The sequence below is a fragment of the Lactuca virosa genome, chromosome 8 (genome assembly GCF_052849685.1).
Source record: "Lactuca virosa cultivar CGN04683 chromosome 8, Lactuca_virosa_CGN04683_v6, whole genome shotgun sequence".
Taxonomy (NCBI): domain Eukaryota; kingdom Viridiplantae; phylum Streptophyta; class Magnoliopsida; order Asterales; family Asteraceae; genus Lactuca; species Lactuca virosa.
In genome coordinates, this window is record NC_136433.1 from 360949542 (window position 1) to 360977294 (window position 27753).

General features: G+C 38.3%; 1 long non-coding RNA gene across 1 annotated transcript; it reads left to right on the forward strand.

The window, feature by feature from the left end:
* LOC145134674 (uncharacterized) lies at positions 1-27685 on the forward strand. Its single transcript, XR_013719264.1, has 4 exons — positions 1-1201; positions 1499-1574; positions 26863-26922; positions 27604-27685. It is a non-coding gene; the product is annotated as an uncharacterized LOC145134674 (long non-coding RNA).
* Positions 27686-27753: the final 68 nt, after the last annotated feature.

Below are 27753 nucleotides of genomic sequence, written 5' to 3' on the forward strand. Positions count from 1 at the left end.
TTTTAGATGAAATCTCAAACACCCTCTTATACTGGTCAAAGAAGATGATAGATAAGTTTTTTTTCTTTTTTCTTTTGACAAAATTATATAAACGGTCCCTGTATTTTTCAGATTTTTATGTTTCATCCCTATTTCTTTTGGTAACATGTATTGAAAAACAAAATTAGGAATGAAACATGTGAATTGAAAAACCACAGGACCATTTATTTAATATTGTCAGAAAAAAATATATATATTCTTGTTCGTTCACCAAGTATAGGACTTTTTCCCATCGCATTCACCCTATCCATGGTCACCACCAGCAAGGTATGGACATGAAACTTCATTGCCGATTCATCTCTCTCCAATTTTGAGTATCGTTGTTCACTTGGTAAGTTTTTCCATTTCCTTTTTTCTTTATGTTTGACCTAATTCTTATTGGTTTCATGCTTTGTTTGCTTACAAAAGCCTCATGCCTACATAATCTTTTCAAAATACTTATATCCCATAACTGCTAAACCCACATGATTTTGCCTACTAATTAACTTTTTGCCGATTCGGTTCATTAGTAAGAAAGCAATGAACAGATACAATTAAATAGCAAAATAAAACACTTGAAAAAAATCCTAAATGTGATGCTCCGGACTACCAAGTTGATCTAACAGGTGTACACGGGAGGTTGTAGGCCGCGCAGAGCTGACAGAAACGTTATGATGATAGGCGACGGTCAGATTTGGAGTTTCAGGTCAAGAATATGGTACTCTTAAAGGTGTCACCTTGGAAATGTGTCATTCGATTCAGGAAGAGGGGCAAGTTGGGCCCCATGTATATTAGACCTTTCAGGGTGGTTGCCCAGGTAGGCAAGGTTGCGTATCGTTTGGATCTACTCGAGGAACTGAGTCAGATCCATGGTACTTTTCACGTCTCTCAACTGCAGAAGTGTTTGGTTGATGATTCCGCAGTGGTTCCCTTGGAGGACATTCAGGTGGACGAGCGTCTGAATTGTTTAGAGGGACCAATTGCCATCCTCGACAGGAATACGAAGACTTTGTGTAGCCAGGTTGTGAGCTTGGTGAAGGTGTAATGGAAGCACCGTAAGGGTTCATTGTGGACATGGGAGCCCGAGGAGGAGATGAGGGAGCATTACTCTGAGTTATTTTTGGCGGCGGACTTCGAGTATGAAGTCTGATTCAAGTGGGGAGAGTTATAACACTCGTTTCAGGTATGAGTCAAATCATTTAAAAATTTCATAAATTTATTCTTGGACTACCACGGCGTGGTGGGGATTTACCACGGTGTGGCGTTATTTTCTTGACCACGGGTTTAAATGACTCGCCACGGCGTGGCAGCCGATATTGGAGAAACCCTAATCCCTGGGCTTTGGGCCCTATATAAAGGACATTATGGCTAGGGTTTTGTGATCTTTCAGCCTCCATCACCCTCTCAAGACCAGAAATCGTAACCCTAGCCTCCCTTGTGTGATATTGAGCTTTTTGTGGTGTTTGGTTGCATTTTGAAGGAAGGAGAAGAATGTGCTAGCCCAAAGATCAAGCAACAACCCCTTTGCATCATTGGAATCACTCTCTGGACCATTTGTAAGTCCTCAAGTTTCCATTTTTATGATTCTTTGGTTCTAGATCTAGCTTTATTAACTTATTTTGGTCTATAAGCATTGTTTGGTTGGTTTGATGAGATAAAGGTTGCAACTTTATGACTCTCTTGAGCATGGGCGGAGCTAGTAGGGGGCTGTCAGATGCTTTTCCCCTTCAATTCCTTTAAACTTCAAACTATATTATAAATAAATAATGAGCCTATCACTAATTTGAAGCCCATATCGGTTTTTTATGATGCGAAGCTGAAACATCCCAAAAATACGCTCCAAAAATTTCGTTTTAAATCATTTAAGAAAACCATAATTCATTAAACATCATAATAAAAATCATAAGTCGTGTATCTCAAAACACCATATCAGAATACTGTAGCAAATCACATGTTCAAATATCAGAGCCTAAACATCCCAGGCTAAGAACTGTGGTGTGTGTCATGCAGTCATCCGAAGCTCTTTCCCTTGCTAATGGAAATACCTGAAACCAAAACTGAAAACCGTAAGCACGAAGCTTAGTGAGGCTCTCCAAACTACCACATATCATACATGTATCACATAAACATATCCCGACATCGAACCATATTCGGCATTGGGCCTCGCCCGCCATCGAGCACATCTCGGCATACATATGAGCATATCTAATAATACACATAACATAAGCATAATCACATAATCATCTAATCACATAACTTAGGCCTCACCCACTACATCGGCCCCTACCCGACATCGGCTTGTCTGGCATCGGGTCAGGCCCGACCCGTGAGGGTGGGCAACCTGGGCGACGGCCCAGGGACCAAATATAGTTTGGGGCCCCAATTTCGATTTTTTTTATGTAGATATATAAGGAATATTTCCTTTAAAAGTAATCGGTAGTGCAGCTGAGTTGGTAAAGGTTTGCCCGCGTAAAAAATTTCAATCAAAAAGGATCCGTGTTCGGTTCTTCCTTGTTCTACTTTTTAACTTACATTGAAAGATTCTTTATATTTAATATTATCTCTTTTCAATGTAAAATGGGTGATAGCCCAGTTGATTTACATGCTTTTTAAGTTTTTGATGGATCCGTTCGACCCCTGTAGCTTGTGAAGTACATCATCTAATTCATGAACTCTCAATAAATCCCATTTAAAACAAATCTAGTAATAAATTAACAATGATATTAATATTCATTAATTTTTTTTGCAATATACTATTTAAGTTTAATTCATATTTTTTTTAAAGGCCCATTTTCTATTTTAGCCCCGGGCCCATAATATGTTTGGGACGGCCCTGATTGGGCCCCGCCCGACATCGATCAAATCTCGGTATACATACAAACATATCAACACATACATATAACAATCACATAACATAAACAGATATAAACATTCCTCGGGCCCCGCCCGACATCGGACCGAAATCCGGGAGCATACAAACATTCCTCGGGCTTTCCCCGGCATCGGACCGAAATTCGGAACATATACAAATACAACCACATGCAAGAATCACAAAGACATCATGCATACAAACATTCATCGGGTACCGCCCCCGCATCGAGTCGCAACCCGAAAAAACATATAAACCTACATCGGGCCCCGCCCGGCATCAGACCTTAGTCTGGAACATACTAATATACATAAACGGGCCGGCCTTGGTGCCTTAGACCCGTTCCTATAGGAGAAGACTCACCTCACACTGCTGAAGTCCAACAGACAAAACCCTAGTTGCTGGATGACAGATTCCCGATCTGTCAATATCAAAATAACACCCAATTAATAATTGGGTTTCAACACATAACCATAAGTCCATGCTTGGGGTAAAAGACTACTTTACCCCCAACTTAGCTTGATTCAAGCCCAAGGCCCAATCCAAAGGCCCAAAAGTCTAATAATGAACCAAAGCCCAACATATGGCCCAATTTTCCAAATTGGGCCCAAACATTTACATGGTCTTACCCTAAGGCCCAACCATTTATTCCAGTCCAAACATTTGACATTCTAATGGCCCAATATCTCATAATCATCAAGGCCCATCTATGGCCCAATTTTCCAAATTGGGCCCAACCCTTCATATGGGCTTTACCCTAAAGCCCATCTAAATATTCTAGTCCATATGATTGTTCTTGGATGGCCTATCAATAGCCCAATCACTGAAGCCCAATAGAAAGGCCTAACTTAAGGCCCAAGTAAAATTAGGGTTTTCACATAAAATGACGATTAGGGTTAAGTGTTTCTAACTTAACCCATTAAGGACTTAATCCATTAAGTCCATCTATCTACCAGGTCAAATAACAACGTGGTCGGGATTAATTCATGATTCCAGTCCAATGGTCCAAACTTTGCGGGTCCCGACAATTCCAAATTAACATATACCAAATTAGGGTTTTCTAAACCCTAATTAGGGTTTCCAATCCAACCATATCCCAATTACTTCATTTGTTAAGTTTTAGGTCAACTAACTGTTAATTAATTCGGGTACCACCCACTACCACCTCGGGTAGGGGTGGTCAATGGCGGCTCACGGCGGCGGCCACCACCTCACGGTGGTGGTGACAGATTTCCTTAATCATACCAAACAAAATACGATATTACAATGAAATATCCAAATGAACGCACACACACAAATAACACATACACACACACCCAACCACCCTTTTGGTGGCAGGTGGTGGTTGGAGGTGGCAGCCACCACCTCACGGTGGTGGTGGTGGTGGGTTTTCCGGTCATATATTGCGCAAACAACTCCAAAAACACACTCATCCAAGGATTCACTCACACAGCCACCACCTCACGATGGCTTGTGGTGGCAGAAAGCGGTTTCAGGGAACAACCACCATGGTCGGCTGCCATGGTGGGTTTTTCTCTCGATCTCTGGCTAAGCTATCACGCATACACAACAAACATAATCAGCAACAACATCACACACTAACTTGAACAAACCACCCACGTGGTGGCGTGCAGTGGTCGGAGGTCGGCAACGGAAGGGAACAGTCGCTAGGGCGGAGGTGGCGCGAGATGACGGGCAACAGCGGCAGTTTGCGATGGCAGCAACTCCACTACAACGTCTAATGGACAGAAGGTAGCAATGGGCGGCTGGAGTAGCACCGGTGACGAGCGTAGTTCGCCTGTAGATGACAATAGAGGGCAGAGGAAGGAGACGACGGAGGAGTGGTGGCTGCGGACGCCATTACAGCTTCAAGTTTCAGTCTCGGCGGTTTATTCGACGATCCAGGACGTCCGGCAGCCACGTTGTGGTGACGTCCGATGGCTAGACTGCCGGTGGTTGAGTGGTGACCGGTTACAACAAGGTGGCGGCCGGAGGACTCCCGTTGATGGCGGCTGACTACCCTAGGGTTAGGGTTTGGAGAAGGTGCGGGTTTTATACCCGGTCACATGAGATCTTTGGCGATAATCCGATTTCAGTCCCTCCCATCACATTCTTTTCAACCTAAGCCCAAAACTTACCCTTTCGTCCCTGCCTCCATAAAATATTTTCAACTTTAATCCAATATTTACCATTCAACCCACCTCTTCAAGATTTTATTTCAATTTAAATCCAGAATTTACCAAACCACCCTCCACCTCCAAAATTATTTACAAACTAATCCGGGAATTATATTTTAACCCCCGAATAATCCAAATTGTAACATTTGGCTCCCCTAACTCTCAATGATGACTTTTAAATCCCAAAAACCAACGCCTTGCTAAATTATTCCGCATTTAGGGCTACTATTTTTTTCATTTATTTTATCTATTTATTTATTTAATAAATAGGATGTTACATAAGCCCCTCTCAACCTTTTAAAATTTCAATTATTATAAAGAAAAGTAATGAGGTTATACTATGACTAAAATTGAAGCTCACAACTAAAATTTCATTGAATTAAGTACTCTATTTATTGTAATTACAAGTACTTTATTTATTTCAGTTACAATTTATCCCATTTATTTCAGCTTTTGTCATTAATAGCTCTTTTAACTGCCGATTAACGGGCATATTAAGTAACTCTTTTCTTTTCATTCGTAGTAGTGGTTTATATTAAAAAACTATAGTATGTAACTCCTATTTATATAATTTTTTCTTAATCATTTTTGTTTCTATTTTTTTCACTATCGTCCAAGACCTTTGTTGGACATAATATAAGCCAATTTATCCCATTTATTTCAGTTTTTGTCATTAATAGCTCTTTTAACTGCCGATTAACGGGCATATTAAGTAACTCTTTTCTTTTCATTCGTAGTAGTGGTTTATATTAAAAAACTATAGTATGTAACTCCTATTTATATAATTTTTTCTTAATCATTTTTGTTTCTATTTTTTTCACTATCGTCCAAGACCTTTGTTTCTATTTTTTTCACTGAGTCCCATGAGAAATATATCTTGTAGATCTAGACTTTAGTCGAGATTTTTAGCCATGCATTAGTTTTGGTCACCTTTTTGATCATTTTGACCTAAAATGGAATCCATACATGCATTGGACATATATGCATGTCTATAAAGCACTAAACTTTATGCTAGATCTGGTATTATAAACCCTTCTGGAGTTGGTTAAGCTAAGAACTTTGAGGAGAAGTGATTAACGGTTAACCATGTCATGATTTTTGCCTTTATTAGACCTTTGGTTAGAGATCTTGTCTAATTGAAGTATATTAATGGATAAAGTTGGAAACTTTATCCATTAAGGCGTTGAGAAGGAGTAGATCTGGGTTTTTGAGCCTTTGGTTTTTAATTAAAAGTAGCTTAACTCGATTAAGCTAAACAGACTGCTCCCCACAACATGGCACTAGGCCGTCACGGTGTGGCGAGTAAGGACCATTCGACTGTTTTTTTCATCTTATGCCCATGTCTTGGCCAAGAAGGACCACAACGTGGATAATTGTTGATGGCTTGTTGACTCCTTTAACTCGGGTATGGATGGGGTTTAGAGTCATGGGCCATTACATTGTGACAACCCGAAATTTCTATCTTGTACAACCATTCACTTCAATCAAATTCAGACTTGTTTCTGCTAACTTTTAGCACTGTTTAGAGTCTGTTTGAGCATTCTGAGCTTAGTACATCAAAGGAATCAGTGTTTGGAAGTGTCAGTTTATATTCCAAACTATTTAGCAGACTGTAAACCTCCTCAAAAGGAGTTTACGGCCAGTAAGCTAAGAGCTTACGGTCAAGGTGACCGTAAACTCCCTTTATAGATGATACTTAGTCATTTTTCAATCACTTTTACAATTCCAAGCCTAGAACTCGATTTCTCTCCCAAGGATCTTGAGGTTTTTGCTTCCAAACTTCAATAATATAAGTGATTCCTTCTTTATTTGGAGTTATTACATCTCTTCTTCTTGATTCACTCTTGAATTCATCCACAAATTCATCTTTTGAGTCTAGATCTTCTAGATCCTCAAGAACATCAAGAACACTTAAGTGTTTTGGGCCGAAAACACCCTTCTTTGCTTCCAAATTGTAAGTATCTATCTTCCCTACTTGTTATCTGATTAGGATTCTTGATTAAGGCCTTGAAATCATCATTTGTCCAAGAGCAAAAGGTGTTTACGGTCTATGCATCTTCTTAGACCGTAAACCCTTATAAATGATGCATTATGACCATTAAACCCTCCTAAAGCCTAGAATGGAACTTAGAACCCTTCGAAATGCTTGGAAATCATCCTATGCACAAAAGGATGTGAGTTTACGGTTGGATCTCCTTAGACCGTAAACTCCATAACCGTAAGGTCATTAGACCGTAAGGTCATAAGACCGTGAACCACTTGGACCGTAAACACCCTAGGTCATGCCATTTGGACCGTAAACTCTATTGGGTGGCCATATACCCTAGTTATGCAATCATATGTGATTGTATCCCTTCAATTTAAGAGTTTCCTAGTCAAGTAGGGTGTTATCCCTTATAATTGGTTGCTTATACGCTAATCAAATACACATACATGTCATTATATGTTTATTAGGATCTTTGTGTGTGCTCAAGGTTTCACCTGACACTCTACATCCTGTTTCCAAACATACTTCCGTATCACTCATTACAGGTGACTTCATACCCCTTAATCTATCTTTTAAATGATTTAAATGCTTTTATGGGGGGGGGGGGGGGAATACAAGTAGAAAACATGTTAGTTATATAATCAATCACATGTGATTTATAAATATGTTTCAAACAAAGGGTTTCATATACTTCAAACTGTGTTTCAAACAAAGGATTTCTTATACTTTCAAACTGTATTATCAATCAAACTGCTTTTAAATCGTTTTATAAATTGACATCAAGTCATCAATATTTATTATTAAACTCTTCAAATGTTTTACAAACCTTCTTTTAAAACTTATACATTGTCAAATGCATGTCTATATATGTATAGTTATATAAGTAATATTTAAAGGACTTAGGACTGATAACTCGCTTAAATTCCTTTTCCTTGTTTGGATGTGGCCTGAAAGTATCTGTTATTTGTCCGGAAGTCGTTTAAATATCAATTATATATTATGTATACGTATGTAGATATAAAAGTACTATCAATCAGTTCAGTACCTTTGGGTAGCAAAGGCATACCTTCCTTCATTTAAACTACAGAAATTACTAGTAAACTATAATAGGTATAGTTTAGGAGAATACTATCATATACAAATACTATAACAGAGAATACTATAACAGAGAATACTAGACAGAGAATACTATACAAAGGATACTATACAGAGGATACTATACATAGAATGCTATTACTATAACAAGTATACCATAACAAGATTCTGAGATAAGAGAATGTGAGATACTACTTCATGACACATCGACCATTTCGTTATGTCACGTTTTGTAACCAGAATCTCCTGGAGGGAGAGTGTGAGTTTGCGTATAGATCTATACTGGATTGACTATCCTACACCTTGTTGTTTGCTACAGTGGGACTTGCAAGTCTACGGGTGCCAAATGTCATTTCTTCCGACGTCTCTCATCGTCGTGTTATAGTCGGTTTAGTATGGTTACAACTTTATCACATTTTGCCTTAATTAAACCATTGGTTTTAAGGTAGTTATTACTTCATTAGTTAATACAAATAATACTGCAGTACGCATACATTTTTCCCATTATATTCAAATTGTGATCTTCTCACATAAAGGGTAATATAAAACTATATTTTGGTAACGATAGTCATATTTGGGAAAAGCTTCTACTTTTACAGAGAAACAAACATACAAAAAAGTCGGGTCTTGGTAGAAGACTACTTTTTATACTAGTAGAAAATATAGGATTTTCTAGGAGTTTTCAAACATATACAAACATTTACATTGAACATTCACAAACATTTTCCTCAAATTTATTCAAACATCGACATTAAATAATTATGAACTCACCAGCTTAAATGTTGATCTACGCTTTCAAAATAACTTGTATTCTCAGGTCACCAGTAGACAGGTACCGATGACCAGATTTTGAGAAGACGGAGCGTGTTCAAGACTCGTCTTTTATTTTAATTATTCATTTTTGGTGTCTTATTACTATTAAAGAACACACTTGTATGAAATTATACTATTAATGCAATGGATGATGTTGTTGCTCATTTACTACTTTGCATTGTTATGATACTGTACATGACGTCCTCCACCCCCGAACGTTTCCGCCGTTCCGGTTTTGGGGTGTGACAGATTGGTATCAGAGCATTGTTTATAGCGAATCGAGTATATCAACCCATAAAAGATATACAAACTATAAACATAGCGGGATTAAAATACTCTGACCAAAAGTTTATACTTTTAAGTACTAAAATACTTAACTAGAAGTATACCTAATCACATACCTACATACTTACTATAGAACAGTGTCATACTAGAACATAACAAAAGTATTACGATTGTTGAACATCACAAGTAAGCTTGGGGATGTATGGTCAATTCTGGGAATGACATAGCCTGATCAACTATGTTGGTCCGAGAGGTGAGTAGCATATGCCCAAGGATGTTTGTGATGTTGCAACAAGTCTAAAAACTTACCAACACTACTACAATGAGAACATTAGAACAGAAGATAAACCTTAAATACTATAGGAGTATTTTATGTTACTATCATTACTTATTTGAGAACTAAACAGGTCTTGTTAGTATGTCAATAGTTGCTGAGTGGATACACTACGATTATATGTAACTAGGGTGTCATAGACTTAGAATCCGTGATCTTTGCCTTACTTCCTGTTCCTTGTTTGGTTGTGGACTTAGAGTTAGGATCACTTATTCGAAGTTCTATCCTGTTTTGGTTACATATGACTGGTATGCACTACGCAAATGTTGGAGTAACTAGTAAGGATCATCTTATATTTATATTAGTTAGTACGTCTATTAACTATTTCTTTTACCCCTACTTCTCGCGTAGATAACATGGTTGGATTCCATATCCCCGGAGACCCGTACTACCTTAATCAAGGCAATGCTGGATGGCTTGATGAAGAGCCAGAAGATGATCATCCAATCCCTTTGGATGATCACCTCGCAGAAGGCTTTCAGATGGTTCTGACTCCGAACCAGAAGTCAACAACCTACCTCAGGAAGTTCAAAACCCAAATCTCAACCCCCGACCTGTATTTCTAGGTCCCACACCCTTGTGGGCGACAAACTTGAATCGTTGGAGTGATGAACAGGGTCAACCATTACCCTTCAATGGAGATCGAAGCTTTTACAATCTCAGCGAAGGAGGCTCAGCTGACCGAGTCCTGCCCATTATGGTCCGCAGGATTGCTCGGAATAATGAGCAAGGTAGAGCAGCCATCGACCGAGTCATGGAAATTGACGCTAACTCTGGCGTTAACACGGTCCGCATTCGCCAACTCGAAGAAGCCATGAAAAGGACTAGGAGAACCAATGAGGCTCTGCAGCAACAACTAGCTGCATCCCGAGCGGAAGTCATAGAACTTCGTGTACGTCAGAGAGCTCATGAGCGACATCTTCAAGACGTAGTACGTCAACTGGCAGATCTGAGGGTTCGCCCGAGGAATACTCGTCGCCAGTAGAAGATGACTGACTCATCTTTTCTTTTGGTTTAAGGAATAGCCTTTCGTATCGGTGCTCTATGAAGCACTTTTCTGTAAAATATTCCTGTCATTCAAATACTTTAACTAGACTTCTAAGCTGTCAAAAATTTTACTACTTCTGATATGATGTAAGATCTACTCTTAGGTCAATTTTTCCCCAAACTTATTACATCCTTAATATCAATGATATTGGCAGTCAGCTAATCCTTTGTAGAAATCTTTGTTCAAATACTTTCATTCTTGAAATTCTAGAACTCTATAGAACTCACACTCTTATCTAGTTGATGAACTATGGCAATTTAGTTCATGGGACTCATACATTAACTTCACTATTGAATTCTTATCATTGTATTCATCTTTTAAACTTATAGTTGAAATATGCCTCCTCGTAAGTCAACAAGGCGTAATCCTCCGATTACTCCAACTCAACCACCACCTCCTCCACAATTTGTTACAGCAGCTCTTAATGCTGCGGTAGCTGCGGCTGTTGCTACAGCCATGGCACAATACCAAAACAACCAGGGTACTGGTGGAGGTGGAACAATCGTTCATTCCACACAAGGTGATGTCATGGTGCGCTCGCGAGAGTGCTCTTATAAAGACTTCACCAACTGTAAACCTTGAATCTTCAACGGGATCAGTGGAATCATTGCTCTGTCGCAATGGTTCGAAAAGACGGAATCGATCTTCGAGATCTGTTCTTGTACTGAAGGAAGCAAAGTTAAATTTGCTGCATGCACCTTCAGTGATAGAGCCCTGACGTGGTGGAATAGCCATGTCAAGTCACTAACGTTAGTAGTGGAAAATGCTATGGGCTGGGAAGCTCTTAAAGGGCTGATGATTGAAGAGTACTGCCCTCGGGGCGAGGTTCAAAAACTGGAACAAGAACTCTGGGGCCTAACCATGAAGGGCTCCAACATAGTGGCATACACTGCCAGATTTAGCGATCTGGTGGCACTATGTCCCAATATGGTTCCCACCGAGGGGAAGAAGATAGAGAGGTACATTTGGGGGCTGGTGCCTCCATTTCAGGGGAATGTCTTAGCTTCAAACCCCCACTACATTCGATAGTGCCAAGCGATTGGCACAACGACTCATTGATCACGAAGTCCCTACCCCGTCAACAACGACAACCCTAGCCATCTCAAAACCCTCCAAAGCCGCCGACAACAAGCGGAAATTCTGGGATGACAAGAAGAAGCAGAAAGCTGCCAAAAAGCAGCAGGTTGTAGCTGTTCATGCTGCGATAGCACCTGCTGCTACTGCGCCGAGGAAGCAGTATACTGGAAATTTGCCAAAGTGCAACAAATGCACTTTCCATCATAATGGTGCCTGCCGGGAAATGCAGTGCGCTAACTGCAACAGGAAAGGGCACACTGCCCGATTCTGCAAGGCTCCGGCGAGGCCAATAAACCAAACCCCCGACATTGTTGTGGGCCAGGATTGCTATGGTTGTGGCGAGGTTGGTCATTTCAAGAGAGACTGCCCGAAGGCAGGAAATGCTGGCGGAGTGGGAAGAATCCTGGCGATAGGCCACGAGGAAGCCGTAGTTGATCCTACGGTGGTTACTGGTACGTTTCTCCTCGATAATTCATATGCATGCATACTATTCGATAGTGGAGCGGAGAGGAGTTTCGTGAACCAAAAATTTGCTCATTTACTTAAACAAAAACCACGTGCACTAGAAGAATCATTCACTATAGAAATGGCAAACGGGAAAACAGAAAGTACTAACTGCATATACATAGGTTGTACTTTAACCCTAGATGGTCATTCTTTCCAAATCGACCTCATGCCGGTCTCAATTAAAAGTTTCGACGTCATAATCGGCATGGATTGGTTAAGTCATATTCGTGCCGACATTATGTGCTTTGATAAAGCAGTTTGTCTTAACCTCCCTAACAACGAAACTCTAGTTATCTACGGCGACAAATCAAGTACGAACCTTCGAATCATTTCGTGTATTCAAGCTCAGAAGTGCTTGCGAAAGGAATATCACGCATTCCTTGCACACATCATTGATACGAGCCTAGAAGTGAAAGACATTCAGAATATCCCCGAAGTATGCGACTTTCCCGACATCTTTCCAGAAGAACTACCGGGATTACCACCACAACGTCAAGTCGAATTCCGAATCGACTTAGTTCCAGGGGCTACCCCAGTAGCCAAATCGCCTTATCTTTTGGCACCAGCAGAGATGTAGGAACTTTCCAGCCAGCTTAACAAACTTCTCAGGAAGGGATTCATTAGGCCAAGCTTCTCGCCATGGGGAGCACCGGTCTTGTTCGTGAAGAAGAAAGACGGATTGTTTCGTATGTGCATCGACTACAGAGAGTTGAACAAACTTACCGTCAAAAATCGTTATCCCCTATCCCGCATTGACGACTTATTTGATCAACTTCAAGGAGCGAACTACTTCTCGAAGATAGATCTGAGATCCGGGTATCACCAGTTACGAGTGCTAGAGGAGGATGTCCCCAAGACAGCCTTCCGAATTCGTTATGGACACTACGAGTTTGTAGTGATGCCGTTCAGATTAACCAACACACCAGCTGTATTCATGGATTTAATGAATAGGGTGTGCCGTCCATACTTGGATCAGTTTGTTATCGTCTTCATCGATGACATACTTATCTACTCCCGAAGTAAGGAGGAGCATAGTCAACACCTACGAAGAGTCTTGGAAACATTACGATTGGAGAAGCTCTATGCGAAGTTCTCTAAGTGCGAGTTTTGGATTCGAAGAGTCGAATTCTTGGGCCACATTGTTAGCAAAAAGGGAATTCACGTGGACCCTTCCAAAATCAAGGCCATTGAGAACTGGTCAGCACCGAAGACACCTACGGAAATTCGACAATTTCTAGGTCTCGCTGGCTACTATCGCAGGTTCATACAGAACTTATCTAGCATCGCTAAGCCGCTTACTACACTGACCCAGAAAGGCATGGCCTTTGACTGGGAAGAGAAACACGAGAAGGCGTTTCAATCACTGAAACAAGCCTTGTGCACCGCACCGATATTATCCCTCCCAGAAGGGATAGAAGATTTCGGGTGTATTGCGATGCATCCAACCAAGGGCTTGGTTGTGTTCTTATGCAAAGAGGAAAGGTTATTGCCTATGCCTCCCGTCAGCTTAAGACACACGAAGTCAACTATACAACACACGATCTTGAGTTAGGAGCAGTGGTATTTGCTCTGAAGATCTGGAGACACTACCTGTATGGTACAAAGAGCACTATCTTCACAGACCACAAGAGCGTTCAACACATATTCGATCAGAAGGAGCTCAACATGAGACAACGACGGTGGGTCGAGCTACTCAATGACTACGAATGCAAAATTCGTTATCACCCCGGCAAGGCCAATGTAGTAGCTGACGCCCTGAGTCGGAAAGAATACTCTGGTCGGAGAGTCAAATCTCTGACTATAACTATCCATTCACCCTTGTCCACACAAATTAAAGAGGCTCAACTCAAAGCCTTGAAACCCGAAAACGTGGCGGGTGAATCCCTAAGAGGGATGGATAAGAACTTGGAAGTCAAGGGTGGCGGAGCCTTATATCTTATGGACCGGATCTGGACACCGAAACACGTTGGCTTCAGAGACTTGGTCATGACCGAAGCGCACAACACTCGACATTCCGTTCACCTAGGTTCAGATAAGATGTATCTGGATCTTAAAAAGTTATACTGGTGGCCTAACATGAAAGCAGAGATTGCTACCTTCGTAAGTAAATGTCTTAATTGCGCAAAGGTCAAGGTCGAATATCAGAAACCATCAGGTCTACTTCAACAACTGGAGATACCGGAATGGAAGTGGGAGCGGATCACAATGGACTTCATAACCAAGTTGCCCAAGACAACGGGTGGACTTGATACCATTTGGGTCATCGTCGACAGATTGACCAAATCCGCACATTTTCTTCCAATCAAGGAGACTGACAAGATGGAGAAGCTCATGAGAACTTATATTAGGGAGATCATACGACTGCATGGTGTTCCTATATCTATTATCTCCGATAGGGATAGTAGATTCACTTCGAGGTTCTGGCAGTCGCTACAAAGTTCCCTTGGAACGAGGCTGGACAATAGTACAGCCTACCATCCTCAGACCGACGGACAAAGTGAGAGAACTATCCAAACCTTGGAAGATATGTTGCGAGCCTGTGTGATCGACTTTGGGAAGGAATGGGATACTAATTTACCCATTGTCGAATTTTCCTACAACAATAGTTATCACACGAGCATAAAGGCTGCTCCATTCGAGGCCCTCTATGGCCGGAAGTGCAGATCCCCTCTGTGCTGGGCTGAGGTGGGTGACACCCAGTTAGCTAAAGGACGAATTCCTGACAGCACTCTCACAGGTCCGAAGATCATTCGGGAAACGAAAGAGAAAATCGTTCAGATTCGTGAACGATTGAAAGCCTCTAGAGACCGACAGAAAAGCTACGCTGACAAGAGAAGGAAACCTTTGGAATTCCAGGTGGGAGACCGCGCTCTTTTGAAAGTCTCACCCGGGAAGGGCTTGATACGCTTCAAAAAGCGTGGAAAGCTAAATCCAAGATACGTAGGGCCTTTCGAGATTCTCGCAAGAATCGACCCTGTAGCTTACAAACTCAATCTACCGCGTGAACTCAGTAACGTACATTCTACTTTCCACATCTTGAACTTGAAAAAGTGTCTGTCCGACGAGACTCTTGTTATCCCACTCGACGAAATCGAGATCAACGAGAGCCTCAAATTCGTGGAAGAACCTGTAGAGATCATGGACCGAGAGGTCAAGCAAACGCAGCAAAGCCGTATCCCGATAGTGAAGGTTCGTTGGAACGCCAAGCGAGGACCTGAATTCACTTGGGAGCACGAGGATCAGATGAAACTGAAATATCCTCACCTTTTAGCATAGTTATTTGTAACTTAATTGCTTAAATTCTAATTTCGGGACAAAATTCTCTCTAACGGGGGGATGATGTGACAACCCGAAATTTCTATCTTCTACAACCATTCACTTCAATCAAAGTCAGACTTGTTTCTGCTAACTTTTGGCACTGTTTAGAGTCTGTTTGAGCATTCTGAGCTTAGTACATCAAAGGAATCAGTGTTTGAAAGTGTCAGTTTATATTCCAAACTATTTAGCAGACTGTAAACCTCCTCAAAAGGAGTTTACGACTAGTAAGCTTAGAGCTTACGGTCAAGGTGACCGTAAACTCCCTTTATAGATGATACTTAGTCATTTTTCAATCACTTTTACAATTCCAAGCCTAGAACTCGATTTCTCTCCCAAGCATCTTGAGGTTTTTGCTTCCAAACTTCAATAATGTAAGTGATTCCTTCTTTATTTGGAGTTATTACATCTCTTCTTCTTGATTCACTCTTGAATTCATCCACAAATTCATCTTTTGAGTCTAGATCTTCTAGATCCTCAAGAACATCAAGAACACTTAAGTGTTTTGGGCTGAAAACACCCTTCTTAGCTTCCAAATTGTAAGTATCTATCTTCCATACTTGTTATCTGATTAGGATTCCTGATTAAGGCCTTGAAATCATCATTTGTCCAAGAGCAAAAGGTGTTTACGGTCTATGCATCTCCTTAGACCGTAAACCCTTATAAATGATGCATTATGACCATTAAACCCTCCTAAAGCCTAGAATGGAACTTAGAATCCTTCGAAATGCTTGGAAATCATCATATGCACAAAAGGATGTGAGTTTACGGTTGGATCTCCTTAGACCGTAAACTCCATAACCGTAAGGTCATTAGACCGTAAGGTCATAAGACCGTGAACCACTTGGACCGTGAACCACTTGGACCGTAAACACCCTAGGTCATGCCATTTAGATCGTAAACTCTATTGGGTGGCCATATACCCTAGTTATGCAATCATATGTGATTGTATCCCTTCAATCTAAGAGTTTCCTAGTCAAGTAGGGTGTTATCCCTTATAATTGGTTGCTTATACGCTAATCAATACACATACATGTCATTATATGTTTATTAGGATCTTTGTGTGTGCTCAAGGTTTCACCTGACACTCTACATCCTGTTTCCAAACATACTTCCGTATCACTCATTATAGGTGAGTTCATACCCCTTAATCTATCTTTTAAATGATTTTAAATGCTTTTATGGGGGGGGGGGGGAATACAAGTAGAAAACATGTTAGTTATATAATCAATCACATGTGATTTATAAATATGTTTCAAACAAAGGGTTTCATATACTTCAAATTGTGTTTCAAACAAAGGATTTCTTATACTTTCAAACTGTATTATCAATCAAACTGCTTTTAAATCGTTTTATAAATTGACATCAAGTCATCAATATTTATTATTAAACTCTTCAAATGTTTTACAAACCTTCTTTTAAAACTTATACATTGTCAAATGCATGTCTATATATGTATAGTTATATAAGTAATATTTAAAGGACTTAGGACTGATAACTCGCTTAAATTCCTTTTCCTTGTTTGGATGTGGCCTGAAAGTATCTGTTATTTGTCTGAAAGTCGTTTAAATATCAATTATATATTATGTATACATATGTAGATATAAAAGTACTATCAATCAGTTCAGTACCTTTGGGTAGCAAAGGCATACCTTCCTTCATTTAAACTACATAAATTACTAGTAAACTATAATAGGTATAGTTTAGGAGAATACTATCATATACAAATACTATAACAGAGAATACTATAACAGAGAATACTAGACAGAGAATACTATACAAAGGATACTATACAGAGGATACTATACATAGAATGCTATTACTATAACAAGTATACTATAACAAGATTCTGAGATAACATAATGTGAGATACTACTTCATGACACATCGACCATTTCGTTATGTCACGTTTTGTAACCAGAATCTCCTGGAGGGAGAGCGTGAGTTTGCGTATAAATCTATATTGGATTGACTATCCTACACCTTGCTGTTCGCTACAGTGGGACTTGCAAGTCTACGGGTGCCAAATGTCATTTCTTCCGACGTCTCATATCGTCGTGTTATAGTCGGTTTAGTATGGTTACAACTTTATCACATTTTGCCTTAATTAAACCATTGGTTTTAAGGTAGTTATTACTTCAGTAGTTAATACAAATAATACTACAGTACGCATACATTTTTCCCATTATATTCAAATTGTGATCTTCTCACATAAAGGGTAATATAAAACTATATTTTGGTAACGATAGTCATATTTGGGAAAAGCTTCTACTTTTACAGAGAAACAAACATACAAAACAGTCGGGTCTTGGTAGAAGACTACTTTTTATACTAGTAGAAAATATAGGATTTTCTAGGAGTTTTCAAACATATACAAACATTTACATTGAACATTCACAAACATTTTCCTCAAATTTATTCAAACATCGACATTAAATAATTATGAACTCACCAGCTTAAATGCTGATCTACGCTTTCAAAATAACTTGTATTCTCAGGTCACCAGTAGACAGGTACCGATGACCAGATTTTGAGAAGACGGAGCGTGTTCAAGACTCGTCTTTTGTTTTGATTATTCATTTTTGGTGTCTTATTACTATTAAAGAACACACTTGTATGAAATTATACTATTAATGCAATGGATGATGTTGTTGCTCATTTACTACTTTGCATTGTTATGATACTGTACATGACGTCCTCCACCCCCGAACGTTTCCGCCGTTCCGGTTTTGGGGGGTGACAGATTGGTATCAGAGCATTGTTTATAGCGAATCGAGTATATCAACCCATAAAAGATATACAAACTATAAACATAGCGGGATTAAAATACTCTGACCAAGAGTTTATACTTTTAAGTACTAAAATACTTAACTAGAAGTATACCTAATCACATACCTACATACTTACTATAAAACAGTGTCATACTAGAACATAATAAAAGTATTACGATTGTTGAACATCACAAGTAAGCTTGGGGATGTATGGTCAGTTCTGGGAATGACATAGCTTGATCAACTATGTTGGTCCGAGATTGTGAGTAGCAACAAGTCCAAAACTCAATCGTATCAAAACAGTTCAAATAATTGTGACCAAACAACAACGAACCATCCTGTTCTTTATATACACTATGTACGATAGGTTCTAAAAGATTGTCCAACGGTGCTGGTTGTTTCCGTGTAACAACTTTCCTCTTCATTTGTATCCATGGGGACTTATACCATATGGACATTACTTTTTGGCGCTTAGAACACCTAAGAGGTGCTGGCGATAGTGTTTCGTATTCATCCTGCATAATCTCTTTTACAGCCGACGATTGAATACATGCATACGGCTACTCAGGGCCGTCATTCAGCGGCTGTTCGGGTGTGCCTAACCCATAATCATGCTCCCATAAGTCGTCATCATTATAGTATGTGGTGCCAACATCTTGCACAATGAGTGCCTATATGGTTCAATATTGTTTACTTATAAACGATGCAAAAATATAAAGACCATAAACGATGAAATAATTAACAATGTACCTCCACCCCCTTCGAGGTACCAACATCCTCTTCGAGAGTCTTATTGATAAGTTTTAGAACAATGGCTAAAATAACGTCATGCTCTACTAAACGCTTATCCTGTGAACTGAACTTCTCGCGACATTCACTGAGCTCGTTTTGCAATTGATGGACCTCGTTTTTCAAGTCACTAATAATTCGGTCCTTATTAGTGAAGGGATTTTGTTGCATAAAATAAATTGTTTTTCACAAAAACGGCAACAGAAGCTTTAAAATTTCTTAAAAATTTCGAGTGTGACAACAAAACAAACCATCAAGAATCCTTTTAAAGAGGTTAGAATGATATTACAACAACCATAGGGTGTTTAGAAATAACAACCTTTGTAGCATTTGGACCCTCTTGGATTTGGGGTGTTGAAGTAGATGGCAAGAACAAGGAGCTTGATCTTCTCTACATGTAATCCACCAACAAGAATAAGGTACCAAAATTGCTAGTTTTCTTCTTGTACAACTTTGTTCTTTAAGCCTTAAGTTCTTAATCAAGTAAGCACTAAAGGAAGACACAAAATGAGCACCAAAAGCAAGTAATGTATTCAAAAGAAGAAAGAGCTCCAAGCTCTTAAGATGCTCACGGTTTTGAGAGAAAAAGAGAAGGAGTTTTTAGACCAAAAAACTTTCATAATCTCCATGTATAAGACTCTCTATTTATATGTTACACCCCCGAACCAGACGACGGAAATGTCTGGGGGATTGTGCGTAACTCCATTGTTGTAGTATCATTACAGAGTATATAATTGAAACATAACATCATCATCATCACACATGTTATATAACAACATTCATTGTTTACATCGAGTATTGCGTTTTAAATATTACATGCCAAAACAGTTAAAGTATGATGAAACAAAATATAACAAAATATCCATGTGTTCGTTCTGCCCAACTTGTTCAATGGTTTCCTGAGAATACAAGTTAATTTAAAAGGGTCAACATAAAAATGTTGGTGAGTTCATAAGCATGTTTGTGAAAATGATTTATATAACTTTGTAACCACCAGAAAATCCTATATTTTTTGAAATCAGTTTAGTATGTTTGTGTCCGATCTTATATTAATGCATGTGTGTTAATGTTTACTAGAATGTATAAAGAGAATGTAAAGAGAATGCCCCCAGACAACCCGATGTTGTCTGTAAAAGAGAATGTAAAGAGAATGCCCCCAGACAACCCGATGTTGTTTGTAAAAGAGAATGTAAAGAGAATGCACCCAGACAACCTGATGTTGTCTGTAAAGAGAATATAAAGAGAATGCCCCCAGACAACCCGATGTTGTTTGTAAAAGAGAATGCCGGTATATTAACCCCCGAGGTTTAGTACCGGCGCGAGTATGTTACCGAGTAATCCAATGAGAAAAGAGAATGGTCTCCCGTAAATTTTATAATGTTAATTCCTCTAAGTGAGTCGTTATAACCATACTAGATGATGACAATTTCGCCTGTCATGGCGTTGTTGGACGCCGACAGAATAGAATAAGGTTTTCGTCACCCTAGACTGGTTTAGTCTAATTGTAGAGAACAGCTCAGGTGTGGGGTGTCATCCCCGTATAGATATATACACAAATCCCCGCTCTCCCTCCAAGAGACTCTGGTTATAACTACAGGCTACGATCGTACACTCAATATGTGTCAACCGACACATCTCACTAGATCCTTAATCGAAATTACGCGAATAGAAACATATAAAGCACACTCCAGGCCCAATGAATCATGTAAGTGAACAACTAAGGATCACTAAACACGTAAGTCATTTCAAGGATCGAAAGGAATGGGATTATATAACATGGGCCCAAAATATATGTAAAAGGACAACTAAGGCCCATTTCATATGTGTGTTATTTACAGGCCCAAATAGCACGCAAGGAGTATCCAAGGTCCGTCGAGCATGTTAGTGGGTCAATAAGGCCCAATAAACATATAAAGAGTATTCAGGACCCATCAAGCATATAAATGGGTCAGTAAGGCCCAATAACATGAGAATTGCAAAATTAGCCTGTTGGTTGTTTTATTTCTTGTTTTACTTTAATTATTTACCAAATTTACTTAAAAATAACACCTTTTTGTAATCTTATATATATATAAGTTAACATGTCTTGACGTTTAAAAGTATGTATAAGTCATATAAACTTGCATCTAACAAAAGTATAAGCACTTTTAAGTAAGTTAAAACAAATTTCTGATTTTTGGCCTTTCTGTCCCTATTTTTAGAAAAATTATAGAAAAATCATCGTAAGTAGAAATTTGGATCTGTAAACTCTGAGAGTTTGTAAAATGAGTCTACTTTCTTCATAATTTTTATTATAATTTTTAGTGATCTCAAACCAGTGTGAAAATGTTCATTTTCATAGACTTGTCCGAAATCTTTCATGAACTGATAGGCAGTTTTGTAAAAATTGCCAAAAAATTGTAGAAAAATCATACGAACGCGTGAGAGTAGTCATTTTAAAGGTATAAACCTGTAATTTTTGCATGTAAAACAGTTTTGAAAAATATTACCATCAAGGTGGTCAAAACAGTCCGTAACTAGACCAAAACGTTTATGTTAAAAGCTGATTTTTGAGTTTAGGTTATAGATTTTTTAACACAACACTTGTTTTTGCTATTTTGAGTGTATAAATCTCAGATCTGCAAGTTTACATGACAACATATACTTTTCTCATAGTTTTTATGAAGATCTAAGTGATAAACTTCATATTTTTAACATATTTTTAGATCTATGAAGTAAACAACACATAATCACCAAATAAATCATGAAAAACACACATAGTCATGCATATATACATAGATCTACACAAAACAACTTGTATTCTCCCCCAAAACTTAGTAAAAACCAAAAATAGGGGGTATAAACTCACTTTGGGGTGTTGGATTCGGTTTTGGTGAGAAGATGAAAGGAGAATTCAGCCTAGCTTGCTTCTTGAGAGGAGTTTTCGAATTCAAGATGGATCTAAGAGCATGAATCACGAAATAAGAGTGGTTTAAGGAGAGGTTTTTAGTGTAAACTTGAAGTTAAACCATAGAATTAAACAAATACTTACCAAAAGGAAGAATCTTTGTTGAAGAACCCTTTTGAAATCATACACCAAGTCACGATTTTTAAGAGGGATATGGAGGTATCCTTGAAGATATAGAATGAAGTTTAGAATTGTATTCAAGTGTAAAATGGGAAGATATGGCCGATATTAAGAAGAGGATAAAGGAGAGAAAGCTTAATGGTTTTTACTTAATGGTTAATTGCTTCATGTCCTAGATATTTGATGGTTATTTTGCATGGGTTTCCACCATGTAAAACTTAGGTGTCATGCTCTAAAAATCCCCATATTATCCCCCTTTTTTTTAATGTGTGTGTATATATATATATATATATATATATACACACACATAACCGAGAATGGGGAGGAAAGTGTGAAAGGAAAGAATGTTTTGGGCTTTTAATGAACATATTCAAAATTATAGGCCCAATATGAAGGTTCTAGGCCCATTGGGACCTCTTCATGGGTTTACGGCCCAAAGGATGAACAAAAATGGGTTCTCGGCCCATTAATCTTCAATAGAGTGGTTCACGGCCCATCATGGCCCATGATAACAAGGTGAGACATTTTAGGCCCATCAAGGCCCAAATACCATGGTTTGACGAATGTGAGTCCAATTAGAGCCCAAATAGGGTTCTTTGGCCCCAAATCATCAAATGAAAGGTTTACTGGCCCATTAGGCCCAATAAGAGGATCCTGGTCCATACTAAGTTTGAACCGGGACATTAGGGTTTCAAACCCATAGTTGGGTATATGAGATGTATTAAGTTAGGTTTTGGATTATGGTATGTATTTTATTTAAGTAATTTTGCATTTTTGGCCTGGGACTCGGCGAGTTGAAGGCCCAACTCACCGAGTAGAAGCGGGATGAGACGTGGGATTTAAGTATGGGACTCGTCGAGTCGGGTCCTGGACTCGATGAGTAGGCTCTGACTGGACAAAAACCCTAATCTGAGGGTTTGCGCCCTATTTAATCATCTCTTTCAGCCACCACTCGTCCCTATTGCTCCCAGAAACCCTCCATAGCAAACCCTGTGTTTTGGTGCAAGATCTAAGGCTTTTGAGTGATTTTTGTGGGTTTTGACCACAAGGAAGAAGGAAGAGCATAGAAGGATCAAGAGGCGACTGAATGATTCGATTTTGGTACATCATTTGCAGTTCTTGTAAGGTATAAAGTCGATACCTTGCTTGTTCATTTGCTAGATCCCTTTTTGGGGAGATTTAGGGCATTTATAAGCCATTCTTGGTAACCAACCATGATTGTAAGCATGGTTGGGGGTCAAAACTTCAGATCTAGGACATGGGAAGAGTCACGAGGCAGATTGGGGTTGCTTTTGCACTCAAGGAAGGTCCCATGCAACATAAGAGCCATTTTAGGGCCTTTTAGGCTCAAAAGTCCCATGCATGCACGTAAAGTTCATAACTTTATGTGATAGATCGAGCTTAGGGGCTTGGATCTATCATTTGGAAAAAAGTTGTACACCAGAAATCGAAGGAATAGACTTGGGACTGTATCGACTCGGCGAGTCCGAGGCTTGACTTCCTTTTTTTCTGTTATGGTTCAAGAGACCCAGTTGAGTGAAAGAAAGGTTTTAAAGGGTACAGGGGAGTGACCCAAACGTATTGGGATAAGCCTTAGTCCTGGAGTTCATAGGACTCGGCGAGTGCATGAGCCGACTCGGCGAGTCCAAGGCAATCTCCCAACTCTTGAAGATGAACTCGACGAGTTGTTCATACAACTCGGCGAGTCGAGGACAGGACGTGTTCATAGGATGAAGATGGACTCGACGAGTGTTCATACCGCTCGGCGAGTCGGATGAGGGTTCATCCGAGGTTGTGTTAGAAGGAGAACTCGTCGAGTGTGAGAACTGTCAATTCAGGTCATTCTCGGACTCATGCATCTTTATAATAACCATTCATGCACATCATGCCATGACCTAGTAGTATAAATTAGGTCAAAATCTTACATAAACTAGGATCCATCTAAGACCTAGGACTAATATACTTGACACTTACGATTCTAGTAAGTTGCTTAACTACAATAGGAAATGCCAATGCTATAATTTGAATGAAACTTTCAAGCTTTGTTATAATTGAAAAAGGGTATAAAACCCTAAAAATAAATTAAAATATTCTAATTATACTTCATTATGATGATGAATATCAAACAATATTCCAAAAACCCTAAGAGAGCTAAAAATCCAAATTTATAAATCATAAAGCTTAAAAACTTTATAAAATTTGGCTATAAACTTTCTAATATCAAATTTTTATTAATCAAATTATGGATTATAATCATTGAAATAGAAATTAAATTATCATGCAATAATCATAATTTATTAGTTAAAAACAAGATTTTTACAAATAAATCAAGAATTGCTTAATAAATATTTTTATAAAAATTAGGGTTTTTATAAAATTATTGGAGGGAATTTTATAAAATTTGAAATTAGGAGAGAGGAGGCCTAATGCATGATAGAGCCAGCCATTCTCCCCTCCCCATGCACTCTCTCTTCCCAAAACTCAATCATTAGACTTAAACCTTCACTCTACCTCTTCTCTCTTCACTCTCTCACACTCCACCCTCCTAACACACACAAACTCTCTTCCTTTCTCTCTCTAACTCACGAAAATCCTCCCATTCCTCTGCCAAATTTCGAGATTTAGAAGACCTTGAAGTGTTCTTACTTCCCTCAAGATCAAAACCAAGGTAAACAACAACATCTTCTTCCATAGTTTCATGATTCTACTTCCTTTTCTTCTTAGTTTTCTCCTCTTTTCGGATTCTATGCCTTTCCATGGCTAGAAATCTTTATTTTCCCCTTGTGGTTTGTAGATTCTCACCATAACACAATGCATGTGTTTGAAATGGTGAAAATCCGGGATCAAACCCATGCAAGGAGTGAAAATGATGCACATATGTTCATGTGACTTCAAAAACAAGTATTACATCTTCTTCTCCATTTCTTTTGTGTTCTTGCATGGTCAAAAGCATTTAAACCATTTCTAGTACATCTTGGATGCTCATTCACTCCATGCATGTGCTAGAAATCGGACCTTATCAAAGGCATGCATGATGTTCTTGTCAAAATGTCCTAAGGATGCACTCAAAGCAAACATGCAATCTGCCAGATTACTTTGTTCAACTTTGAACGACCATAACTCGGTCATTTCTTAACCAAATCATGATATTCTTTTTGTATTGGATAATTTCATGAGTTAACTTTCAAACCCAACTGGTCTTACTGTAAAATATTAAATATCCGATTTTTGGCAATTTTTACAAAATGGTTGCGCAAACAGCTCTTTTTCTATGATCACCATTTTTGCCTTGCATTATCAATGGCCTTAAACCCAACCATAAATCTGGGGAAAAATACTTTAGAAACTTAACATATGCAGTGAATGATGGTTGAAATTTCGTGGCTTAAACCCTCACTGAATGGGCTACATAAATTCATAAACTTCAGCCACATTTATATCTCATGCACCATTGCATGCAACATTTCTTAACTTGTTTGGGTTCAATACCCCTATTTCCCTTCTGAATAAATTTCGAACATTTTTCCTTTTGGAAGCCCTCACATGCATGTGATAATCTGTAAAATACCAAAAGCTTTTATTATTTCTTTGATTTATTAAAATTATTGCTAGAAACCAAGGGCATAAATCACATAAAATACTTCCAGAGGTCAATAAATCCGGAACAAATTCATGAATGACCCTTATGATGGATAATGACCCCTCACTAAATTTCATCAATTTTTGTTGCTGTTTGATATGATTTCCAATTTTCTTTTTGTTAGGATATAATAAATCACAAAACCACTTTGGAGAGTGTGAAAATTTTATCTAACAATTTTCGCATACCTTACCTGTGATGGATGACTCAGAAAAATAATTTCAACATTTTTAATCATGCCTTGCTATTTTTCCCAATTTTTGGTAATTATAATGGTTTAAAAATAGGAAAAATAGTTCTGATTATCCAAAATTCATGAAAATTTACCAGAACATCATGTTTTACAGTAGGAGGTTACATAAAAATTTTAAGGATTTTTGTCCACTATAAACTATTTTTCTCTTAATTTCTAAAGTTAATTACACATAAATACCCAAAACCGGATTATACAATATAAAAACCACTTTTGGTATTTTTCTCAGGTTATTTATACTGTAAATGATGTTACAAAAATTTTTGGTAATTTATTTTAACTGTTTAATATTATTTCTTCAATTAGTGATTATTTAAAGGAATAAAACAAGGAAAAATAGAAATACCCACTGAAAAGTATCTTTTTTTATTTTTCCCAGCCTATTTATGTATAATAACAGTTAAATAAAAAGTTTGGGTAATTTTGGAAACTGTTTTCTATTTATTTCAAATTTTATTGGAATAAATGCTCAAAAATCATAAAATATAATTAAACAGCTTGGAAATCTTTTTTTATAATTTTCTCAGCTTAGTATTGTGTAATAACAGTTAAATAAAAAGTTTGAGAATTTTTATCCTTTGAATGCTATTTCCGTGAATTTATGTTGTAATAAGGACTTAAAAATTTGGAAAATTTATATTCCAATGTTGTAATTAATCGCACGATTTGTAGAATTTCATTATTTCAGAAAAAGTGTAACCAATTAATATAAAATCAAATACTAAAACATAAATTGGCATTTCACTATATGTAGAATTTAGTATATTAGCATCAGATTTCGACATGGAAACTCACTAGTGTGTGTTTGATGTCGTAGGATCCCGGTAGTAAGACGTTGGTGCATTCCGAAGTACCACTTGTACCTACTCGAAACGTTGTGAGTATTCACGCACTCCCCTATTTTCAGTTTTTATGTTTTGGGGTGGAAAAGCATGTCCCGAAAAACTATTATTTTAATGTTGTATTTAAATTGATTTGTATCAAACATGATTGCTATTTTATTGCTATGTCTCTCTATGTATGTCTATGCAACACGGAACATGAGAACTTATCGTACTAAGGCCCTTCCCTTATCTCTAACCATTAACTCTTTGAGCCAATGGTCATTATGGATAGCGCTATTAGGAATTGACAACTCCTCACTCGCCCTATTGCTGGAGTGCATGATACCATATTCATCTATGGAACGATAAGCATAGATCTTGATAGGGCTTCAGTCATAGGTTTGGTTGAGACTCATTGTTTGCTCATACACATACAAACTCGTTACACATTATAGCAATAAACTTGTTATCTATTATGGCAATAAACTCGTTTATCAATTTTAGCAATCAACTTTGTTTCTCATTATAGCAATAAACTTGTTATCTATTATGGCAATAAACTCATTTATCAATTTTAGCAATCAACTTTGTTTCTCATTATAGCAATGAACTTTGTTCTCATTAAAGCAATGTACTTGTATTTATGAAAAGTCTTATACCAAATCTTGATTTTATAAACCTGTGAACTCACCAACTATTTTCATAGTTGACGCTTGTTTTACATGCTTTTTCAGGAAATAATTAGTAAGTGGATATAGAGATTCATCATCATAGAGCATGCTGCATCGTGTGGAAGTTATTTTATGAAGTTATATTTTGAACAATGTCATTTTGGAAAACTTGTACTTTGTTTTGTTTAAGCTAGGGGTTGTAAACTTTTAAAT